Source organism: Alexandromys fortis, unplaced genomic scaffold (assembly GCF_014885135.2).
Source record: "Alexandromys fortis isolate MF-2015 unplaced genomic scaffold, M_Fortis_MF-2015_v1.1 scaffold_0, whole genome shotgun sequence".
Lineage (NCBI taxonomy): Eukaryota > Metazoa > Chordata > Mammalia > Rodentia > Cricetidae > Alexandromys > Alexandromys fortis.
Genome location: NW_026067949.1, coordinates 29,853,222 through 29,864,494, shown reverse-complemented (window position 1 = coordinate 29,864,494; position 11,273 = coordinate 29,853,222). Strand labels below are relative to the sequence as shown.

The 11,273-nt window shown below is 47.4% G+C and overlaps 1 protein-coding gene and 1 long non-coding RNA gene across 2 annotated transcripts in view; both read left to right on the top strand.

Moving 5' to 3' along the window:
* Scfd2 (sec1 family domain containing 2) overlaps nt 1-11,273 on the top strand; it is a 314,706-nt gene that overhangs the window by 211,764 nt on the left and 91,669 nt on the right. The gene's annotated exons all lie outside the window — the stretch shown is intronic.
* Nucleotides 1-11,273, top strand: part of LOC126506352 (uncharacterized) — a 53,643-nt gene that overhangs the window by 16,816 nt on the left and 25,554 nt on the right. Inside the window, exon 2 of the long non-coding RNA XR_007593201.1 lies at nt 6,159-6,279. This is a non-coding gene — a long non-coding RNA (uncharacterized lncRNA). The remainder of the gene's footprint in view (nt 1-6,158; nt 6,280-11,273) is intronic.

Below are 11,273 nucleotides of genomic sequence, written 5' to 3'. Positions count from 1 at the left end.
TTTGCTGCAGGGGGGGCGGGCGGGGGGGGGGGGGGGGGGGGGGGGGGGGGGAGCAGATGGCTCCCACCAGAGGAATATTCTAACCAGATCCTGGAGACTAGCAGATAGCACAGCTTTTCTTTTTAGCACTCTTGTGCTCTAATTTTTACAAGTCTTCAATCTTGCAACTCAGGAGTTGTCTTGTCTCTTCAGATATAGAATCTCCAGTTTTCCTTTCTCTGGTGTACAACTTGATTAAATCTCAGAGTTATTGTCCTACTACAGCATCTCTCTTGTTGATCGAGTTAGTGATCTATACATAGTTTTATTTTAGTATACAAGGAAATTGTTTAGCAAATCATATGGGTAGTTTGATTTGTGAGATAGGGCCTCGCCATGTAGCCCAGGCTGGCCTCCTGCCTCTGCTCCTGGAGTATCAGGGTTCTAAGTGCACACTGCCATGCCAATCTCCAGAAACATGTGAATGCTACGTTTGCGCTTTGTCCTGAGACCTGGGAGACTCGGGGCTCACAATGGAGTTCCTCCGGCTCCTTTGTCCACAGTGTGGCTGGATTTCTAACCTGTGTTCCAGCAATCAGGGGTCACTCACAGGGCTAGTAGTCACATGGGTAGTGTAAGTATAAAAGAGCAATTGCTATTCTAGTCAGTGCCAAGTTGGAATGCAGACCTAAGGTTGCAAGATGGGATTTTTCAAGAGTCATTAGAAATATCTGTTCTTGTGTGAAATCATCTTGATATTTAGGCTATTGGGGAAAAAGCGATGCAGGGACTCTGACAGAGCTCAGCTGTAGGCTGTCACCCCTGTAAGCCTTCCCAGTGTAAGAGTGGCTTCCCCTGGGCTCTCCACTGCCTGATGACCAAACGAAACCACTGTGAAAGCACATGGCCCCAGAGCCCTTGTCCTCCACCTGCTGGGGACACTAACTGTGCATGTGTGCTCAGTATACTCTGAGTTCTGTGCATAGTGCTGGAGAATGCGGCCCCAGCCAGCTCCAAGAATCCAGGCCCTAGCTCAGAGCATTCCAGGAAGGCTCAAAAGAGAACAAGGCAGACACGTCCTCTTAGATACTTCTTGAGACTCCATAGGAACCTGAAGGGCCTTATCAGGTGACTTCAGAAAGTCGTAGCTTGCCCAAGAAAGACCTGAGAATAAACTTAAAAATCAAAATGTCACGAATATGGTATGGAGACTTCCAGAATTAGATAACGGTGAAATAAACCAGAAGCCATGTTTGCATGCCTGCTGCCTCAGGGAAAAGATCTTCCCCTCCTCCTATGTGTGTAGGTTGTGGATGAGAAAACACCACTGTGCTGTTGTCTCAAGGCCTCCGTAGTCATCTAAGTGGCAGGCTCTTCAGAGCATGTCTTCTGGCCTCTTTGATTTGCACAGGTGGACACCAGATTGAGCAGCAGCAGGCCTGGTGGCCCAGATGAAGCATGTCGCTAGCTGAACTGTCCACCAACAGTGAAGCACGCTGGGCGGAGACATCAAGGGCAGTTTACTTAGCGGACATCCAAGTGTGCCAGTCTGAAAAATAGCCCTTTTGCATCTTGTTGGTTTGTACTCCCTGATGAGTATCAGTGTGTGTGGTTCTGGGAACAGCCCTGGCCCCTCTCAGGCCTTCCCCAGCAAGATCAAAATCCAGGACATATGGTGAAGAAGACTCACCACTGGAACTGCAGTTGCTTTGTCTGATGCGTGTGGGAAAAGTACAAACTATGGTTCAGACTTTTCACAGGGGCTCAGTGGCGTTCAAAATTCACAACTAAACCTCATGGGAGGCTTCCTGGAGGAAGTGGTACCCAAGGTTGAGTCTAATAGGTAAGGAGGAGTTAGCAAGATAGGCTAGGAGAAAGAATGTTCTAGTAGTGGAAATAGCTCACTCAAAGGCCCCAGACGTCACCCAGCTGCGGTGCACAGGAGAGAGTGGGAGTGAAGATGGATGGGTGACAAGGAACAGATTGTCAAGGATCACAGTGACACTCTGGTCCTGCCTAAGGCTGCCTGTCTTCGCTGTCACCAGGGCACAATGGTACGCTTAACAGATGCTGGCAAGGAAGCATGACCCATCATATTTTATAGCATGGTGTTTACACACACGTATACACACACACACACTCCAGAATTCAGAGAGAAAACTGTTTTCTTACTGTCAGACACACATCAGCTGTTCAGTATGAGCTGTCTAAGTCTTTAGTTTCGTTTTCACAATTTTTTCAAGTAAGAAACCAAAACAAAAATAATGCCCCCATTTATATAGACGTCACCCACAATTCCTTCAGGTTGCTGTCACCTCTCACTTCCATTTTATTTATACAAGAGGACACAATCACATCCTGCTGTCTGGCGAGAATGCGGTCTGCGAGCATTGCCCATTCGCAGGATGCAGTGATTCTGACTCTCGGTGAGGATCTGTACTCAAGACATCATTCTGTATTAGGATTGAAACCTAGTGCCATTGTCCTTGGCTTCTCGTCAGCCTTCATTGTCCGCCACGTTCAGGGAATCCGGTTTCATCCCATGCTTATTCAGTCCCAGTCCCGCTGGCCTTGATGAGCTCCCAATAGATCAGATCCACTGTCACAGCGGGTGGGTGCACCCCTCATGGACCTGACTTCCTTGCTCATGTTCTCCCTCCTTCTGCTCCTCATTTGGGTTTTAAGAGCTTAGTCGGGTGCTGGCTGTGTGGGAGCCTAGCCTGTTTGGATGCTCACCTTCCTGTTCCTGGATAGAAGTGGGAGGACCTTGGACTTCCTGCAGGGCAGGGAACCTGGACTNGGGGGGGGGGGGGGGGGGGGGGGGGGGGGGGGGGGGGGGGGGGGGGGGGGGGGGGGGGGGGAGGGGGAAATGTGTGGGAGGAGGGGGAGGGAAATGGGAAACGGGAAGGAGGTGGTAATTTTCAAAAGTAAATAAATAAATAAATAAAATGTCAAAAAAAAGAATTTATAAAGAAAAATACATAATACATTTTATACAAAAAAAAAAAAAAGACATCATTCTGTCATCTTATTGTGACAATGAGACTGAGCTAGGTCACAGTGCCCAGAAAATGGGTGGAAGCCCCAGTCACTTGCCCATCTCCACTGAGCGGTCCTGCCATACACATTCCTTTATGGCTCTTTTCTATTCCCAGGAAGGCAAAGGGATTTCTTTCTCCAGGCCCAAACCCATCCTCTTGAGCCTTTTGAGACAGGATCTCAACTGGTGACCCAGGATACTCTTGAACTTCCAATTTTCCTGCCTCAGCTTGCTACATGCTCGAGTTAAAGGCATGTACCATCACACCCAGCTAAGCTGTTCTTTTGGATGTTTTATATTCCTGAGGTCCACAAGCAATTGAAAAGCATCTCCTGGTCTCTGAAGGCTGGAGCAGGGCTTGCTTGACACGCCCGCAGTCGACCTCCAGTACCCAGTTCCACTCTGAAGTGGGTAGCCCGTCAGCAGGGCTCTCCCTGCACCTGCCCCTGGGGAGGATGAGAGAACCCACACTAAAGGCTTTTTGCCTCTTACTCCTACCACAGAAAGCCTTAATGGCCGAGGCCACCTGTGTTTTCCCAAGAGCTCATTTAAGCCCTTGATCTACTCTAGAGGGCCTCTCTTTAGATGGCCAAGGGAGAGGAAAGCATCCTGGAGCTCCTTTCAAAAGCTACCCGTGGAGCCAAGAATAACAGCTCATTGCACACAGGCAGGGACCTGCAGTGGGCGGGGGTTGGGGGGAGACATGACCAACTCATTCAACCCTGAGGATCCCAGGGAGGGACCCTGGGTTTGGGGCCAGCAGGTCAAGTTTCCTGGAAGCAAACCTAGTCTGCAGCCTGTGTGAAGTTGAAAGCAAGATGAAAATTTAACATTTGAAAACTGCCTGATACTGCTGCCATTCTGAGTATCTTAAACTTGAGAGTGCATATGAGCCTTCATCTTAGGTTTTGAGACAAGATTAGCTTGGGCTCCAGTGAGTCATTTCAGGGCAGGCCTGGAGTGCAGTCTTCCCTGTTTCCCCTCTCTCTCTCTGGCTGACCTTGCTTCTTCCCCACGTGAGGTTGTTTTCTGTACTGGGAGGAGCACTGGCCGCAGACCACACATGTGTGGCTCTGAGGCAGAGAGCCATACGCAGTGCAGCTCTGCTTTTCTGAGAGGTGACGAGCTGGGCAGGGTAGGCTCATGCTCTCCTTCATCTTCCATAAACTCCTACAGCTGCTTGTCCTCATCGAATATTCCTTCCGTTTCTCAAAAGGGAGGGAGGGAAAGCTCTGGCCATGGGAACATGGACCCTTTGAGACGGTGTGTGAAGATGCTGGGCTGCAGAATCACGGATGTCTTGAAAGCTCGAGGAAATGTAAAGCACGTTTTTAAGGAGAACGACTCCAGTGTGTTTGCTCGTGCACTGCATAGGAAGCAGGGTCCAGAGAGGCTCAGCACCCACTCCAGCTGCACACCACCACATCTCCAAGTCTCTGTTGCAGCCGGAGACAGTGGGCCCTAATGGTTAGAGAGGCTCGGGATGTCATCACGACCCTCCTTCCGCATTTAAATTTCAAGTGAGTCTTGTCCTCTTCTGACCTGGGAAGGAAAGTGGTAACTTGTGCTCTCACTGTCAAGTTGAGTTTTCATTTGCCCTGTGCTCTTTTAAACTAGGTACACGGGGAGAGAGGAATTCAAAGGCAGCCCTAAGACCTCAGTCATTGGTCCAGTGCTGTTTAGACACAGTGTCCCCCTCCTGGATCTGACATTGAGAGGGAGCTCAGCTACACACGCTCACTACCTGACATGCAGGAGTGGGTAACCACTGGGCGTGGTGAAGAGGCACTGGAGGCGTGTGGGATTCCATCGTGGTCCGCTCACAGCGCCTGCCACCTGGTGGAGACTTTTCGAGCCCCATCTCTCTCTCCGCTCTTCCCTTATGTCTTTCCTTAGAGGTGGTTTTGAGAGGATTATGTCACCAAAACCAAACAGCACATCAGTACATAGCAGCTTTCAACAGAGACCAGCAGCTTTGAGGGTGTGGATTAGTTACTGTTCTCAACACTCTGATCAGAGGCCTGACAAGAAGTAAATAACAAGGGAGAAGGATTTATTTGGGCTCATAGTTTGAGAAGAAGACAGTCTATCAGGGCAGGGAAGGTGTGGCAGCTGGCGTTCTCTCTGTCATGGCAGGAGATTACAACTGCCTTTCTGCAGAGCACCAACCAGGAAGCGGGGCTTCACCGTAGCCTTCAGGCACTGTCCCCGGCAGCAACTTATGCCAACTGACCCCACCTAAAGGTTTCAGAACTTCCCAAGACACTGCCACCAGCCAGAGACTAGATGTTCAAACACAAGAGCGGTTTAGGGGGACAGTTCATCTTGAAACCATACCAAATAATCTCTAGACTTTATTTCCCTGGACCAGACATCATGATGCTGACTCCTGACCAAACAGATCTGCCCCTGTTCTTAAGCAGCCAAGTCTAGAAGAGGAGGAAGACGCGAGCCAGTGCAGGATCAGCATGCTCCACTTTAGTGTGTGTGTTCTCTGGCAGGAGTTGTCATTTACAGATAAATTCACTCCTCCGGCAGTGAATGTGATGGGGTCATCCTCACAGTAAGATTCATGAAGTTTTTGATGATGACGAGGATAAGTACATTTTGTGATGTCATACAAGTGTAAGTGCTTCTTCCTTCCCTTGTTTTGCCTTATTTTCTTTGTATTGTAAACAGAGACAGCAGAAAACTGTCAGTCACACCTCTCTGTGACATCTCATGGTGAATAGGACTCCACCACAGTCTGCCACAACACAGAGAGCAGGCTGGGGGAAAAGCAGCCCCACCTGTGCCCATGCGGTCCTGGAGGCAGTGAGCCAGGTTCTCTCAGATCCCTTACTTAACACCGTGGCTTGCAATCTGCCCTCCAGCTTGACGGAGAAGGACTCTGTGGCCAGAAAGCTCAGTTACCTTGTCTCAAGTACGAGAGAGCTGTTCATGATTTCAGAGGACCAGGGACCTTACAGGATGCTGGAGGAGCAGCCTTTTCAGAACAGTGAAGAAGGCCAGGATGAGGGGAGCTATGGGACAGTCTTCTGGCTTTGGTCATGCTCTGTGAACAATGCATTAGTCTAGACTGTATGGGAATCCACTTCTGTGTTCCTTAGCTCTTGCCTATATCTTTATCTGCCCTCAGGGGAGCTGCTGGCCCCAGGATGCCCTGGGTTGGCCCTGCTCCTGCTGCTGGGAACTGGCCCCCAGAGCCACCTCTGTCCCAGCTGTAGTTGTCTGTTACCAGCCTCAGGAGGATGCCTGAGGTAAGGTGTCTCTGCACTTTCTGATACTGCCACCTAGGCCTGCACTTCAGGACAACCCCCCTACCCCATCATTCGTTTGACACCCCTAGTCTTCCACACTTCCTGTCTCCAGCTCTTTTCTTCTGAGCCTAAGAATCTCGGTCTCAGTAAGAAAGGACCTGCCCGTTTGAGAGCCACACAGATTTCCGTCGGGCCTGTGGCTGCTTTTCTCATCACAGTTTGAAAGCTTGGGATGGAACTCCAGAATGCTGTCAGCTTTCCCCTGGCACCCACAAGTGCCATTTTTCTCCACCACAGGCTCTGTGTGCCAGTACTTTGCCACTGTTTGTTCCTTTCATCTTTAAGTAGTCATTTGGAGGAGAGAAATGGCACATGTAAAAAATTACATGAAGCCTTCAAAGTCTGAAGACCAAAACATGGAGCTGCTCATGTCCACGCTGAGCACACAGAAGGCATGGGGACCGCTCGTCTCAGCCCATGAGCACAGCACCCAGTTAACGAAAACAGACTAAGGCCTAGGGGAAATAATCCATTTTGCAGACATGTACATGTTTTATATTTATACCACCACCTCATTCCAAAAGAACCTGAGATAGCTTTAGGAGAAGTATTGGCATATACAATCAGAGCTCAGGCTTTATTGTCAGAATGGCTTCTGCCTATACAGACAGTGTCCTGCCCTGTCCAGTGATGGCTCTGCCTGAGGCTCCAGAATCAATGCTTTTCTTAGGGTTAAAGGTATTTCCCTTGCTCAGCAGTGGATAAACAGCTAGAGGTTGTTTGACTCAGAGGAGACTCTAGAGGGGGCTCTAGGATGCAGCCTGTCTCTGGGGTCACCTCCTTGCCCCAGCCTCATCCCTGAGTCAGGCTTGCTCCCAAACTAGAGCCCATCCTCAAAACGTGTATTTCCCAGCTCTTTCAGGCCCTGTGACCTTCGGTCTTACCCTGGTCCTCTTGATAGCAGTCTCGCTTTCCACTCTACTTCCTCCTCCTACAGTAGAAGGACAAGAGTGGGAATTTTGAGCTCAGTAGATCTGGGAGGTCCGCCTTTTACCGTCCTTGAAACCTGAAAGCTTGGCAACTTACTTAGCTGCTATTTCCTTATCTTTAAATGGGGGGTGTGGCTGCTGTAGCAGCCTCAGAGATCCACATGCATAAGGGTGGGATAATGCAGTGCCGATAGAGTACTTCAGATAGAATCCAGCACACAAATCCTGCAAGGTTACCATCTTCTGTAAACAATACGCTCCTGGAGCCCACTGCACACCATCATTCAGCTCCCAAGACCTGTAAACAATCATCCCTTCAGACCAGCTCTGCTCAGTGCTTCTACCCCAGGAACTCCCGTGTTGTTCACTAGACACACCCCTCAGCTGCCCTCCTTCCTGCTCTCTGCCCACTCTCCTGATTCTTTACAAAGCAGTCCACTTACTGTCGCCCAGCTGCAGCCCAGGCTGCTGCAGACTCCTATGTCTCTCCTAGACTTACCTGTCCCTCCCTCAGCCCTGGTTCTGACAGAAGTGATCATGAAACTCAGGCTGAAGAGCTACAACAATGGGTGCTTTCTTCTAGATTGCCGTATTTCTCTTCATGGAGTGGGGCAGGGGAATCAATCCTTTAGGTGTGTGATGACTATTCTTGGTTGCCAACTTGACCTATACCTGGAGTTAACTAAAACCCAAGCAACTGGATAGAGGGATTTTCCTTGATTGAATCATTTAAAGTGGGAAGACCTTTAATTGGGATCTTTTGAGGTGGAAAGATCCATCTTTAATCTGGGCCTCACCTTTTGGTGGCAGCTTGTGGAGGTGGAAGAAGGAAGCGCTTGCTCTGTCCCCGTTTGCCCTCACTTTCCCTGACAAGTTCATTCCTTCACTGGCTTTAGAGTCCACTTCTTCAGGAGTCTCACATGTAGTGAAGACCAGCTGAGACATCCAGCCTTGTGGACTAAGGAACTATTGCATTCTTGGACTCTCCATTGAGAGACAGTCGTTGTTGGAACAGTTAGTTGAAACATAACCTACAGGACACTCTAAAAAATCCCATTTAGATAGACAGAGAGAAGATAGATAGATAGATAGATAGATAGATAGATAGATAGATAGATAGATGGATGGATGGATGGATGGATGGATGGATGGATAGATAGATAGATAGATAGATAGATAGATAGATAGATAGATAGATAGATAGAGGTAGACAGACAGACAGATTCGTTCCATCAGTTCTGTTTCTCTCTAGGGAGCTCTAATACACAATGTTCCATGACTCTTCTGTCGTCTATTCTAACACTGTTCCGTCACTCATTGTAAATACTCTTGATAATAAGGACAAACCAGATAAACATGTTTAGGACGGTCTGAGATAGTCCTGCTAATTGTTTGCTTCAGAGGGGGAATTTGGAGACTGAAAGGATTGCTCATCCATTAGAGACTACGCTGATAATCAAAAATAAAAAAGGAAATTTTGTTCTGTGTGATAGGTTATATATTTGTCATCACCATTTGACCTGAATCTGTGATTCTTCCATATAGCTCAACTATGCTTCCATACTCATCTCTGCCTCATTTTAGCACTCACAAAAATGGGAATAAAGTTATTTCTACCTGTGGACTTGTGGGCATCCTCGCTTTTTTACCTTGTCTGAACTCTATGGTATGGTACAATATACAAGCTAGGCAACCATATGAAGACTCTTCAGTAAGGCAATTAGCTCCAAATGCAGCAGTAGGGACATTTAGGGGTGTTACACTGATAGTGGGCAGTGGCAGATTAGTACCCATTGTAACAGAAAGCAGGGCAAATGCACTGGGTGTGGTGATGCTCCTAACTCGTGGCACATTTGTCTCATTAAACCATGTGCAATCTAACTTCGCATGTAAGGAAACAGCTTTCCTACTAGGGTCAGTTCACCCTTCATGAACCGCTGAATCATGTAAGCTGTCGTTTCCTTTTTGCCCGCTTCTGCACTCTAAGAGGCTACTAAGTGAGCATGTTAAATTTGCCTGCTGACATTAACTGTTCGGATGATGCTAGGGTGGATTACCTGGGAGCATGCATCTGAATGACCGATCACCTTCCACTGACTTAGACATGCAGCGGAGATGAGGGGAGGGGAGGGAGGTGTGAGGGTGAGACCAGAATGTGGACCATGAAAGCAGGGAAGGGCAGCTTGGAGAAGTGTGGAGGAAGCAATGAGCATGGAGAGGAGAGGTGCAGCAGGAGGGCAGATGTCATCATGACCCAACCGAGGAGTAATAACCCAGACTGAGAAGAAGTTTTTTTAATTTTAAAGAAGAAAATATATGGAAATTTAACACCAAATTACATTACAAGATTATGTCTAGCAAAAGAGAAAATGAGTCTGAGCAAAAATTCCCGCGCTCTTCTAGAGGCATTTCTGGAAGTGTACTGTGGCAGTTTTATCCATTTTCCACATTGTATTTCAAACAAACAAAGCAGGGTCTTACAAAGTGCCCTACTGTACATTAAAGTTCTAAATGAGGACAGTTATGTGCTAAAATACTATAGTATGATATCATATTGTATTGTGTTATACATGATATATATTATACTGGAAATTATAGCATGGGTAAAGACAAAACTCAAATTATGCTCTGAATCATAATATTTCTTTAAATCACCTCCCAGTGTGATTCATCTATATAAATCACCTTATCTATAGTGATCCCTTTAGGATCAATAAATGGGTGTTTATTTCTCCAAAGAACATTAAAGTACTGCTGTATACCAATCACACCATCCAGGTTTCCTGCTCACTTAAATAATTTCCACCTGTTTTCACCACATAGGAAAGAAGCAGGAACCGAGGTTAAAAGAGAATTTCCTCCTGTGTTAACCAGTTAACTGGAACCAATACCTTGGCTTCCCAGAGGCTTCAGGTTCTCATGTAGAATGGAAGTGGCGCTCTGTTCCTCCAGATCAGTGTGGGCACTAGAAATGAAATGTATGAGACGTGGGTGCTCTTCGGCTTACAACAGGTTACAGCCCGAGAAGCACATCATAATTGAAAATGTGTTCCTATGAAAAGGCATTTAAGATGAACAAGCCGTGTTATAGAAAGAAAACCCTTAGTGATGAAATTGTATTTAGTACGCCTAGCCCACTGTCACCTTCTGTGGACCACACACCGCATGCATCCTAGAGCCTCAGCTGTTTCTCTGCAGGAGTCTGTGACTGCCTGGGAGCCACGTTTGCCGCCACGACCCAGCATCACACAAGAGTGCACGACTGCGGATGCCTAGCATGGGAACGGAGCAAAAGCAAGCACAGTTTCTACTGAATCGATCTCACTCTTGCTCCATTGTAAAGTTAGAAACCAGCAAATCAAATGAAGCAAGTCAGAGGCCACCTATATTCAAATAAGAAGGTGACTAATAACCATTGTTTTCCTGTGGCACAAATAATGCTAAACATCTTTATATTCAAAAAAACAGGCTGGGCATGGTAGTACACACCTTTAATCCCAGCACTAGCGAGGCAGAGGCATGTGGATCTCTGTGAGTTTGTGTCTAGCCTGGTCTACATAGTGTCAGGGAGAGCTACATAATAGAGAGACCCTGTCAAAGAAGAAAGAAGGAGGAGGAAGAAAGATTACAAAGAAAGAAAAACATCAGTGCATCATCCAAAATGGGGAAAGGGAAGTGATGAAATCAAATCAGGGAAAACAACAAATAAATCACTCTGGGGTGCATTTATCCTATGGGAACATGGAAGCAGAGACTTCATTGTCTCCGAGTTGTTGTATAGGAGAGAAACTGGTGCAGAAATGGAATAAATTCTACCACACACTCTATGAAATGCTATGGCTCCCTCGGAGGATGAAATTTCTACTTCTGAGTTCTGCTGGTTAGGAGGAAACTAAAATCACAGACAGTGGGCTGTGTCGTTTGGGTGTGCCTGTTTGGGTTTTATGATTTTTTTTTTAAATACTTAGAAATCTGAGTAACAGGTGCAGCCATCCTCCTGGAGTC